At 43.1% G+C, this 12,600-nt stretch overlaps 1 long non-coding RNA gene across 1 annotated transcript; it reads right to left on the minus strand.

Annotated features, from left to right (window-relative positions):
* LOC110392691 lies at nt 292-11,945 on the minus strand. Its single transcript, XR_002434568.1, has 3 exons — nt 11,208-11,945; nt 5,566-5,682; nt 292-662 (listed from the first exon to the last, which is right to left on the minus strand). It is a non-coding gene; the product is annotated as an uncharacterized LOC110392691 (long non-coding RNA).

Genomic DNA, 12,600 nt, shown 5'->3' on the forward strand with positions numbered 1-12,600 from the left:
TTTGTTTTTTGAAAGTTATGCAATCACAGTAACATGTATGCACAGATATACATTTCTATCCTGCTGCAGCCAGGGAACTGCTTTCACTACATTTTACTGAAATGCAAGAATAAATGCAGGTAATTTCATAAATTCAAGCTCTGGGAAAACAGCACTTTCAAAAACCTGTAAGCTGCTTAGCTTTATTTTTAATGGTGGATATTATTCGTATATATGAAGGCATATGAATATTATATTGAATTGTATGTGTCTATGAATGACAAACAATTCCTATATTAATGATGCTTTGAAAAGGCACTGGGCAGTTCAGACATGTCTTACTGATATCCAGATTGATCATACCTAGAAACTAATCCTACAGGGTAAGAAAACGTTGCTTGAAAAGCACAGCTAAACTCTGTCTACACCTGGCAAAATAGAAGCAAGTCAGGTATGGCTCAGTTGACACGCCTCTACACACTTTTTTGGGTATCTATGATTTCAGAAAGCAAACCTAGCCTACCCCTTCAGAAAGCGAATCCTTCAAAAGGATTCGAAGCACACACAGAGGGTAATTTTAAATGCTGGTAGTCAAGCTTCTCCATCGCTGTTCTTCCCCCAACCTGGAGAAGCTCTGAGCTTATGCAGAGAAGCAAGCAGTAGCTGACTGTGTAACATGGCACCTAAAAAGAGAGGAAAGCAAGGTATGCAACAACTAACTTTCAGCACTCGGTTCAGTGCTTAACAGTGCTCACTGCCATCTACCCCTTAAATAAGACAAGTTCCTCCAAGAGGCTGATCCAGCAAAGGAATCATCCATGCGCTTCAGCTCTCCCTTTCTAGGAACTCCTTTGTCTCTAATATTTTAAGAGCCCAGAGGGACTGGCATGCTCACTACATGCTTGAGGACAGACAATGTGTGTTTTTCTCATAACCCCAAGATACACAGTCATTTGAAGGGTTTTGAAGTTAGAATTATATTGAGTCAATCTTTATACTTTTTATAACATATACGTATTACAGACATGTATTTCTTGCTTCTGGATCTTATCAATAGGCACATATTTCCAGTTGTCTTTACGTCAAGTCTACTGGTTTTAATTTTGAAAGTTTTTATTATTTTTACTGCTCTCTTCTGCATTCTCTCCCAATTTGTCAGCTTTGCTTTCGTAATATTTGTGGTTGCAAATGACCAGCATCATAATAATCCTTGCTTGCTATTTCTTTCCAAAAAAAAAAAAAAAAAAACAAACCGTAAAGTAGTTCAGAGGTCTGAATAAGTGAATGTACTGACACATATCTGCTTGCACAATGCTCAGCTTCAGTAAGCCAAAGTTGTCAAGAGCACATCGCCAAAGCTATGTGGACCAACTGTTAGAAGATCAACACTGTGTATGTCACAGGCTTTTGGGCAGCCTTTCAGTCTGAGGGTTTGAGGGGATCCATTTCAAAACAAACAACAAAGGGAAGATGTAGCTGTGAATTAAAGGCTTTGAAATAAAAGCCATGCAGCAACTAATGGGTCACAGGGTTTGTGAGCTATCTTACCTCTAAGCTTTTGCCAGCAGTGGTACATAGGTATATGCTTGTACCTTGTGTACTGCGAGCCTAAAGCCACAGTACAAGCCTTGAAGTTAGACAAATACATCATCGGGCAAGGTGAATCCAAACGTGGGATAAACAAATCTTACAATTACAAGGAAATCCTACAGTTGCATTCCAGGTACAGCTGAAAAGCTTCAAAACCCTTACACTCTTACTTGAAAAACATGAAGAGAATTTGAAAGAAATGGTATGTTTTATGGAAGCTCTGGTGTCTCCAGTATTCAGAAGGGAAATATTCAAATGGAAATGCTATGGAACCATGTCTTGAGTACGTATCAACATATAAATCTGCATTATCTGGGCCTCAAGTCAGGCGTTTATCTGTTCCCAAATCTATGATAGATGAACAACACAGAAGAAAAGGCCCATAGGCGCTTTTTCTCTCCCTTGCAGGGTACCACACAGCCCAGATGTGCTTCTCCAGGAACCAGGGAGCAGTAGCAAAGGTGCCAGCAATAGCAAACAAATTAATCAGCTGAAATGTCAAGGTAAATGGAGAATCTGCAGGGATGAGAGAGGCACTTGCTGCTCTGGCCTCACCTTAGACCTGCCTAAAATCTAGGTTTGAGCACAGAGCTTTGCAGCATGAGGTAACATAGAGCTGTAGACATGAGTTGGCCCCGATGGAACAAATAGCCTTGAAGAGCTCTCACAGAGCAGCAGATCATTTGCTACCTTTCTTCACCCCCCCAAGCCATCTTAGTCAATCTGGTAACTCACATATTTAAGCAGTCCCACAACCACAGATGCCAGGGAAACAAAAGCAAGTCTGTGATGGAAATGAATCCCTTTGGATACAGAACTTGATGCAGAATGTCTTCCTGAAGGAAGTTTGTGTAAAAACCTGTTACCACACCAGATTTGTACTAGGAACTGAGAACCGACACTTTAGATGCTGTGATCTATCACTGCACAGAGCTGGCTTTGTTGACACAGTCCATGAATGGAGACCTTCAGGGAGCAAACAACAGCCTATTTGGAAGAGGTCCCATGCCAAGAGGACTGAAGAAGTGCCAGCAGATGTATGAGCTTCCTCCAAAATACTCTTAGCTCCTTCTGGACTACTTATGATTAAGTGTGTTGTACAAATACCTGATCTAAGACAGCAACAATGTTCAGCTACATCTAGATTCCATCTAATGGTCATGATGACTGTAAGCACTTTTGAGGGGTATCTGTACATGTACAGAGTTTGACACAGAGATGTAGTCTTTGAACCGAGGTCATATTTATGACCTGTAGAGACACATAAGTTGGAGGTAGATGCCTTCACGTACATAGACTGAGTAAATCCATGCTGTGCAACACAGTGCTACTCAGGCACACCAATCTGGGCCTACAATGCTGCGATCCAGGAGCAGAAATCTGTACCATGCTCCTCAGCATGGCTGATCCACAATTAACTTGTGCAGATCTGGTGCAGAAAACTTGGCAGTGCAATCCCTAGTTCTGGTAACAGTTCACAAAACACCTGTTGATTCCTGCAGTGTAACACAGAAAGCCTTGAGGATTTCTGTCACCATGCAGGTAGTTCTTATTAAATAAGATTTTCAGAGGTATGATGGGACTCCATCCTCCTGTACAGTATAGGTCTCAGATACCAAAATACAAGGAGTGATCAATATTAGAAGCACCAATATCTTGTCTCATTAAGGGTTTTTCCTACTCACAATCAGCAGGTAAAAGAAAGATTCACTAGCCTCAAGTATCACTTAGGTATATGCAAATGGCTAAGCTGTGCCTGTGGTTACATTAATTGGGACCCAAATTCAGACGCCTCTGGGGACTTGTTAACATTTAACTTGTGTCAGAGCACAAATAGTGGCAGTGTTCCCTTTGTGGCATCAAATTAGGCCCATTAATTAGTCCCCATTAATACACAATCCCTGGGTGCCATTAGCACATTTCTATTGGCAACTTATTCACAGCAAAGTTTCACTCATTCTAATTGCTCAAATTGTCTTTTCCAGAAATCTAACAGTTGCTTTTGGACAGAAACAGTAGTACAAACACAAGAAAATAAAATAAAACATACACCAGCTTTAGCACTGAACTTGGAGTGTGATCCAAAGGTCACTGAAGTTAGTGAAAAAATTGTCTTCCACGAGCTTTGGATCAGTCTTCTTGAGAACAAATTTTTGCTAAAGTTTCAGCCTTTTTGAGAGCTCACTCTGCTATTTCATGTCCACTCTAATTTAACATAAATAGAAAGCAATTCTCCAGCCCTTTCTTGCATGAAACAGCTTGGTTCCATTAATTGGTATGGTTCTCACGAGCAAGTGTTCTTTCATACACAGGCTACATACCAAAGTTAGCAGTGTCTAAACAACAGTCCAGGAGTAGGGAAGAAGTAAATTCTAATCAGAGCCAGTTAGACAACATTGGTGCCAGTAATTCATATTCCATTATCATCTACATCTCTCTTTCTTCTATCTCTTTTAAAACTGCTTCCCTGTGTTTGATTTCTGGCAGGTTCTCACACGAATGAGGGGAGAAACCATGACCCTGATTTTTCAATACATTTTGAAAAGTGTTACCCTTCTAAGGTTCAATACTGCAAGATTTGCCTACTAAGATATCACGGTGGCAACACATTCCCACATAAAGAGGAGAAGGAAGAATTCTGATATATTCCTCTGGCTCAGCAGCACAGCAGCCTCAAAAAAATTGGCTCTGCAAGTAGAGGAGCAGTATCACACTTTCCACAAGTTTTGCTGTCTGCAAAGTAGCTGTTCATTTCGTGAGGATTGAATCTGGTCAGCAAATTGTAAAACACTGCAATACCTTAATTTACTAAAGAAACACAGAATGGCAAAGACATGGCTAACACCAGTCCAGCTTGAAAAGAGTCAAATGCAATAAGCATGACTGCACGAGTACAAACAGAATTATTCCTCCCCACCCACCCCTCCAAAAACACATAATGATTCATAAAAAGGCTAGGCCTTTTAATCAGGTCTTAATATCAGCAAAAATTACATCACTCACTAGCATGCTAATGAATTCATCTCCCAAGGTTTTATGCTAAGTGCTCTGTCATGACCCTGAATATCTCCCACTTGGTATGCTGCAGATTTTAAAAGATCTCTTTGTAAAAATATGACATATACTTTACACTTGAAAGACAGTGGCAGCACTTTCTTCACTGAAGTAATAGCACAAAGTCAAACAGCAGCCAAGAAGCTTGTGAAAAGCCAAGATGTTATTAAAAATTGTTATTAAAATTCAGGGTGGTCCCTCTTAACCAAATTTCTGGCATTGTAGCTTCATTTTAGTGTGTTCACAGTACTCTGCAGATCAACACAAACACAGAATCAGCCATAAAAAGTCACACTGCTGCTTCAGGATCCCATCTTCCATGAAGATGGGTACCATCTGCTTTCAGAAAACAGCATAGGATTTCTAATGACTTTGCTTTATTCAAAGCGCATTTAGCACAAGTTCCAAAATAGTTTAGAAGAGTACTGGTCAGTGACTCCTCAAAAGAGCACAAAAGAGCACAACAAAGTAGAACTACTAAAGTCACTATGGTTGAGGCTGGAGGCAATACATTTCCATCTGGAGCAGACATCTCAGAAGCACAACCAACACCCAATTTCATCACCAGAAGGATGTGTGTGTCCACCAACCATGTCAATATCAAGCAGCGCTGCTTTAGTTATTTGCACCTCTCCCTTAGCCTCAGGCCTGGCTCTCCAGGAGCCTGAAATTAACACATGAGGCCATGGTTTATCTTCTGTTCTTGGCAACTCCCTTGCCTATGAATAAGTCTGTGCTGGGTTTTGCCACAAGCTGAAAGCCTTTCTCTTTCAGAGGTGAAATTTGGCACTCATTCATGAATTTTAGTGTAAAGCTGACATACTCATATAAGATTAGATATATATTTCACCAAAGTCATATTGAACCTGATGGTGCTTGGATAAAACTTTTTAAAATAAGAATTGTTAATATTTTTTCCTCATTCAGCCTCTCACATCTTACCTTCTCCTTCAAGTAGTTCTGATCAGCCTGCAGAATATTAGCCTGGCTTGTTTACCCAGGGTTGCTTCCAAGTTTCACATTAAGCAAGAGCAATGTTGCTGAGGACTTGAGCCAAACCTAGTGAAATCCATAAAAGAAAGCTGTATCAGTTTTGACGGGCTTTGCAACAGGTCTGAGATATTTCAAGAGTAAAAGTGTTCCATTCCTACCATCACAGCATTGGGAGAAGCAGGAAAACACATTGGCCAAATGGCAGGATGACACAGGGACATAACCCGGGGTACAACCAGTAAATCTCAACAGAAATTACTAACTCCAGTAGTTAAAGCTGAGCTACTGCTCCAGTGCATAGCCTCTCAGCAGAGGAATTATCACTGTTATGATGCTGGACCTATTATCTCAGTGAGACTTTAAAGAAAGAGTAGCTTACATGGGATGGCTCAGTCACTAAGCAGAGTCTTTGCTATTTCCCTCAACACTGCTGAGGAACGAAAGTGTGTAATTTCCACATTTATTTACTGGAGGGAAAAAAAAAGCCTTCCAGGTCTGTGAGGAACTGAGTGATCGTATCATAGGTTAGCAGAAGGCAAAGACCTTAATCTTTCTTCCTCATGGTGTCTGCTAGTTAGCAGTAGAAGCTTTTCATTTATCAGACTGTAGATATCTACACAGGAGAGAATCATTACTCACGCGCATAGCACAAAAAAAAAAAATCCAAGCAGGTTTTTCAGCGTATTAGATGGGGAAAACAGAGACAAAAACAATAAAAAAACAATAAAAAAACCACCCAAGTGGATTAACAAATTCCAAGTAGACTGAGCATCCTCTGAACTATGCTGCCTTCCAGTCAAACCTGACCATTTGTGTGACAAAGGCAGAACCAGGTCACCTCTTGTTGTACTCAAGTGACTCAGGCACCATTCCGTTCATTGCAATAGGACTGCATATGTGTGAAACAAGTCTTGTGAAGTCTATATCATAGTAAATGAGAAATTATTTTTTTCTGCTAGTCTTGGCATTTAATAAGGGTTACCAAATTTCACCTACTCTTCTTCAGAAAAAGGTCTTGTTTCTTCATCTGCTGGGTAGCATTGCCTAATGCTATCCATACTGCATAGCTGTGTGCATTCAAAGGTATCTAAACATCTTCCAACATATCACTGGGCAACACAGCTGCCATCTGTTATTCTCTCTGTCTCTCATCCCAGCAAGAGAACTGAGTCCACAGTATTTTCCACTTGGAGAGTTGTTTTTGTTGCACTTCTGAGTTTCTTGATCCACTGAAAATGCACATTAGGCCAAGTCCTGCACAGTATGATGACTGATTGAGTGATGTGAGTAACTCCAATTCCTTAAAGCACCCTGGGATATGTAGCACTCTGTGTGCATAAATCACTCATGAGAGCAACTGGAATAAAACCTGTGACTGGCAGTGCAGGATTCTGAAATGTATCTGAAGTGCTTGGGAAGGCTTTACAGTGACACAGCTCTCTGTGCACTGAAAGGTACACACTGAAGCCCCATAAGCCTGGTCATCCATTCCCCTTGATAGCTTTAAAATAGGCCACGACAAAGAACATACTTCATATTTAATCTGTGTTGATGCAGAAAGAACCACTTTCTAGAATTTTTTTATTGGTATTAAAGTATCACCTCAAACATTTATGTCCATTCTTTTTCTGCTTCAGAGTATGGAATTCTTCTGCTGGCATATTTATTTTTCCCAATATCACTGAATATATATTGAAAGCTGACTGAAATAGCACAGCCTCTTAAAGAGATTAGATGTCAGAGATGATGGGAAGTGTTTGAAGGAGAAACACTCCTTGGCTACCAAGGAGAGTTGAGTGGGTCAAAGAACCACGGCTGTCATTTTAAATCCAGCCCAAATGAAGAATGAGCCATAAGTATTTGTCCATGAGAAATGAAACAGCAACGTATGTTACTTAATTATGGAGTGGTGTCCACAGCAAAAAGCACAAGATGCTTCACAGTGATTTATAATCTCTCTGTCTTCCAAGAGAGAAAAATCGGTCTGCTGCAAAGACACTATGCTCATGAATGCATTTGTTTTTCCCGGTGCTCTGCTACCTTACTGCTGGCCTGCTAAGTGAGTCCACTGGTTCTGGCATGTCAAAGCATTTCCATAGGAAGTGTTACAACAAGCTAAGATAGAACAATGAAAATACTAACTCCCTTCCAAAACACTACAGTCCAATCCATTGGTTGGTTGTGCCCTATGACTGCAAAGCCCCAAAAGGAAAAGCACTACTTTGGAACAGTACCTAATTCTACATAACACTCAGATCCATGCACAACAGGAGGACAACAATCTTATTTTTATCCCTACCCCATTGGTGGAAGTCTCATATTACAGCAGGTATAATTAGTGCAGAGATATCAGAGCTGAAACAGCCAGTGAAATGTCAGCAAGGAAGGCCTAATAAGCAAATGGGGGACGGACCATCCAGATATCGATGGGACACAGGTTGGACAAAAACAGCATCCTGCCACTGGGCCACACAGGGCTGCCCCAGAACAGGAACTAAGCCAATTGTCGGTGCAAGCCCTGCACAGGCTGGCACTCACCAAAGGTTGCGGCCCCAAAGGGCTCAACATGGGGAGACAAGGCAGGTAACAGGCTTCCTTGGTGGCACAGCAAAGGACAAGCCAATACCAGGGTGTCCAGAGCAAGGAGTAGATAGGCCAAGGCCACAGCACGGCCCTGGTGGGGCTGGAGACAGACTCACCAGCAGCCTAGCTCAGCAACAGGCAGCAGGCCCCAGGCTGGGCTGAAATATGTTCCTGGGCTCATGGCATGGGTGGGGGTCCAGAGGAAGCCATTCAGGGCTGTCAAGGCCCATTAGTGCTTTCAGGGTTCCCCTCAGTTCTCTTTTATTATTGCTAGTGACTGTGGTGGATAATTGCATCCCTAGTGCACATCTGAGCAATGGTCTGTGCAGTAGTAAGGCAGTTATGCAGCCTTCTGGCTTCACCACCCTCAGAAAGTAGAGGGGCTGCTTCAAGAGGACCCATCCTGCACTATGACACAGTTCTTGCTTTTCACTCTACAGGAAAATGTCATCTCTCCCTGACATTTCAACCCCTGGAGGAGAAGACGACGTGGACTGTAAAGGAAACATTGACTGTACGCTGAGCATACTTCACTGGCCACTTGGGAGGAGTAACTTTGCCAGTTCACAGCATGTGGGATCAGCAGCCAGCTGCAATCCCATTCCCTTCAGACTCATCCCCAAGTAACACAAGGTTTGGGTGGTTTTTTTGTTTTTGTTTTTTTTTTTTTTTAAACTTTTGTTAGCCAGCCCTTTAAGTGGTGCACCCTTTTGTTGGGCTACCTCCACACAGGCCCTGAATTAGAGACAGCAGATCACGCTGGTATCAATGGCCCAGACCCCAGCTGGGCTCAATTACCCTTAGAGGTGACGTGCACCTCCTATGGTCAGGACCAAGTGCCTCACATTAGGCATTGAGATTAGTACACTGCTCAGCTTGCAGGACAAATAGTTTTAAATCTTCTGATAGAAAGCATATGAAATAATGAACTCTAATTTTCTCATGCTGCAGGCGAACCTTGAATAAAAGAGGCTCTGACCTTCATGAATAAGTTCACTTCACATTTCACCTCCCTGGCACACAGATTAAAAGTTTTCCATTTTAACAGATTTTCCCCCCCATTAAATAATCCCTTTTTTTCTGAATGTTGCCATTCCTCGGCTGCAATGAGAAAATCGATGCTCTGCAGTCATTTTTCCTCGCTCAACAGCCCCTGATCAAACAGAACTGCAGAGCTGGGCCCAGCAGCTGGAGAGCAACCCAACCACTGCCGGAGCAATGCTGCTCTCTAGTGGGGAACCCAACACGGTTGCATGCTGATGGCTTTGGAACTTTTTTGTTACTGTTGACGGCTCTTACTTAGTAGCATACCTAGCTACCTCCATACCTAGCTGGAATAACCCCTTTTTAGTATTTTCCAAGTAAGTGTGTGTGTTTATAAGGAAACTGAATAGAGACATTATACAATCACCTTGAACCACTGCATGCTCAGCAGGAGAGATAGAGTCATACAATCATAGAATCATTAAGGTTTGAAAAGACCTCTAAGATCATATCGTCCAACCATCCTCCTACTACCAACACTGACCACTAAACCACGTCCCTAAATACCACATCTACATGTTTCTTGAAAACCTCCAGGGACAGTGGCTCTACCAGCTCCCTGGGTATGGTATCCCTGGGTATGTATCACTGGTCACTCCCTGGTCCAATGTATCACTACTCTTTCTGAGAATAAATGTTTCCTAATATCCAAACTGAACACCCCTGGCACAACTTGAAGCCACTACCTCTCATCCTATTGCTGTTACATGGGAGAAGATGCTGGCCCCCACCTCACCACAACCTCCTTTCAGGTCCTTGTAGAGAGTGATAAGATCTCCCCTGAGCCTCCTCTTCTCCACAGTGAATAATCCCAGTTCCCTCAGCTGCTCCTCCTAAGACTTGTGCTCCAGACCCTTTACCAGCTTCATCTTCACCATGTAGAAGTATTCACACACTAATATAGCTCTAAACTGCTGATGATTTGCCTCCCTTACACATACACAGGAGAGGGACAGTATCCTCCTTTCTTGCCCAAAGGGTTTCATTTGCTTGTTCCCAGAGTCTACAACCCTTCTTGGCTCCCATCACAAGCAGGACCAGACCTCTGAATTCCTTCTAGAAGGGCTCCTGCTACAGTTGGGAAGCCTTTGGTCCGTTTCCTCCAACAGCTCTTGCTGCCTATTCACTTTGCAACATTTTAGCCCTTAACTAGCATCCCAAGGGGAGGGAGGAGCACGCAGACTTTTCACAGTCTACTGCCCTGAGCATCTACAGTATTCTTCAAGTGGCCTAACTTCAGAGTCACTCACATCACTTACTGCCAGTTAAGCAGTCACAGTTAGATCTGATTTCTGAATAGGGTGTTTCCCTTCCAAGCACCTCAGACCTTTCACGATTTCTAAACGTCCACAAAGTATTCTGATTTCTTCTAATTGCTCATTTCAGGAGATACCTGTAGATGTTTGAACATTTCCCTGCAATCCCCTGAATAAGGTACACTGCAGGCCAAGTCCAGGAGATAAGATTTCCATGTTTTCAGCATAGAACCTCCCAACAAACTCCCAAGACTTGTGACTTAACCTCATTGCTCACATCGGCGTTCTTGGCCTAAGAAACCTGCCAGTCTCTGCACAGTATGGGCTTTTGCAGAACAAAGCTTCCACTTCCCCACGTCTGGTTCCCTTTCCCTCTCCAGAAAGCCAGTCTGCCACTTTAATCACAGTTGAGCTGTCAGCCTGTAAATCCCCAACTCCACACACCTGAAATTTGTCCACTGGAGAAACAGTGCCCAGGATTTTCCTGGCAATAGTTGATGTCAAAGGAAGAAGTTGCAGAGCTTGCAAATACTCTGAGGTGACTGTGCTGAAGTCAGTTTTTCCACAGTGTCTGTCCCACATCCCTTCCCTGGCATCTTCACCTAAAAGCCTAATGCAAGCCTACAGCCCCTTTTACAAACTCAGAGGGCCACATTATGTCCCCAGTTTCCCCATTTTCCCACACAGACCATGAACTCAGCCACATACCTTTGGACTTGCTTATGCTCTCAGCTGTTTCTTTGCTGCCTTTCCCCCTCCATGTGCTCTCTGCATCCTTTTGTGGAGCTTTTCCCCTGCACAACACCTTGTTTACCAGGGGTTTCTCTGGAGAGGAGATAAACTTTGTCTCTCCAAACTTCACACTTGCTGACCCAGTGGCTTCTGGGGAATGCCACCAGATCTTTCCCTTGAAAGCACTTCAGGAAAGGAAATCTTTCCAGAAAGTAATGGCCTCACTGAGGCTGGTCCCCGAGGGTGATTTCATGGCAAGGCCTTGGCTGCTATTGTCCAGCTGGTGTTTAACACATTGTGGTCCCACACTGGGGTCTGATGGGCCTGATAACAGACACACAGCTGGGAGCACTCTGAGATCTCTCCTGTCTTTGCCACCTGTGTGAAATGGCTTTTACCCACCCATGGCTGCAGCTGCGTGTGAGTGAAGGCCCCAGAGAATCCCAGCTACTGTACTCAGGTCCCCACAGCATTAGGAGCTGCTTGCTCCCCTGCAGCAGTGATGCATGCCAATTTGCCAGCCAGAGGGTGTGAATGAAGGAAGAAAAACCTCTGATGCTAACAGATCTGAGGCTGGACATACAGGAGACACCAAAATATCTCTTACTTACCTTTGTTATTGATTCTTTTCCTGGTCACAGGGGGAAGGGAAGGAGCCTTTTGTCCAAACCTTTCCTTCTGAACAAAGCTTGGCCACAACATTCACACACTTTGCTAAGGGTAAGTCTGGATTTTTGTGATGTTGGAGTTTTTTCTCAGGCTGGGCCTATGCACGGCCTTGTCTGAACACTTTGGGAACAGTGACATTGGACACTCACCCTTAGAGACAGAAGAGACTCATCTGCTCAGGGATGTCACTGGAAAGTGCATCTGATATTGGGAAAAGAGACGCTCCCAAACAAGACCAAAAATACCTGTTTATTCAGACAGATCTCAGTGTATGAAAAACTCACTCCACATCCTTGAAGGGCTCAGAATTTTGCTCAAAGTCATAAAAAAAAAAAACATGCAAGTGAGCCATTTCCAGGGCTTTCTGCACAGGTGCACTGATAGCTGTTCAACCCATGAAGTGGGGACAGTTCACATTAACTCTGACAAATGCAAAGCAGCCCACTGCAGGCCAAAAACTGTTGTCCACAGTGTGTGGAGCTGCGTGTCAGCTTGCACAGTTGGCTGCACGTCCTGCTCCAGGCCTGGCTACAGACGTGGTGGGAGAATTCACAAGAAGACCCATGAAGTTGCATTTGGGCAGGGAATGAAATTGGGTATTATTTGTTTTTCCTCAAAGAAAAACAAAATCTCATTTCCAAGCTGTTAATGGAAACAGTCACAGATTCTGAGGCTTTTAAAGAGAAAAAAAAACAAACAC

The sequence above is a fragment of the Numida meleagris genome, chromosome 1, assembly GCF_002078875.1.
Source record: "Numida meleagris isolate 19003 breed g44 Domestic line chromosome 1, NumMel1.0, whole genome shotgun sequence".
NCBI classification, from domain to species: Eukaryota; Metazoa; Chordata; class Aves; order Galliformes; family Numididae; genus Numida; species Numida meleagris.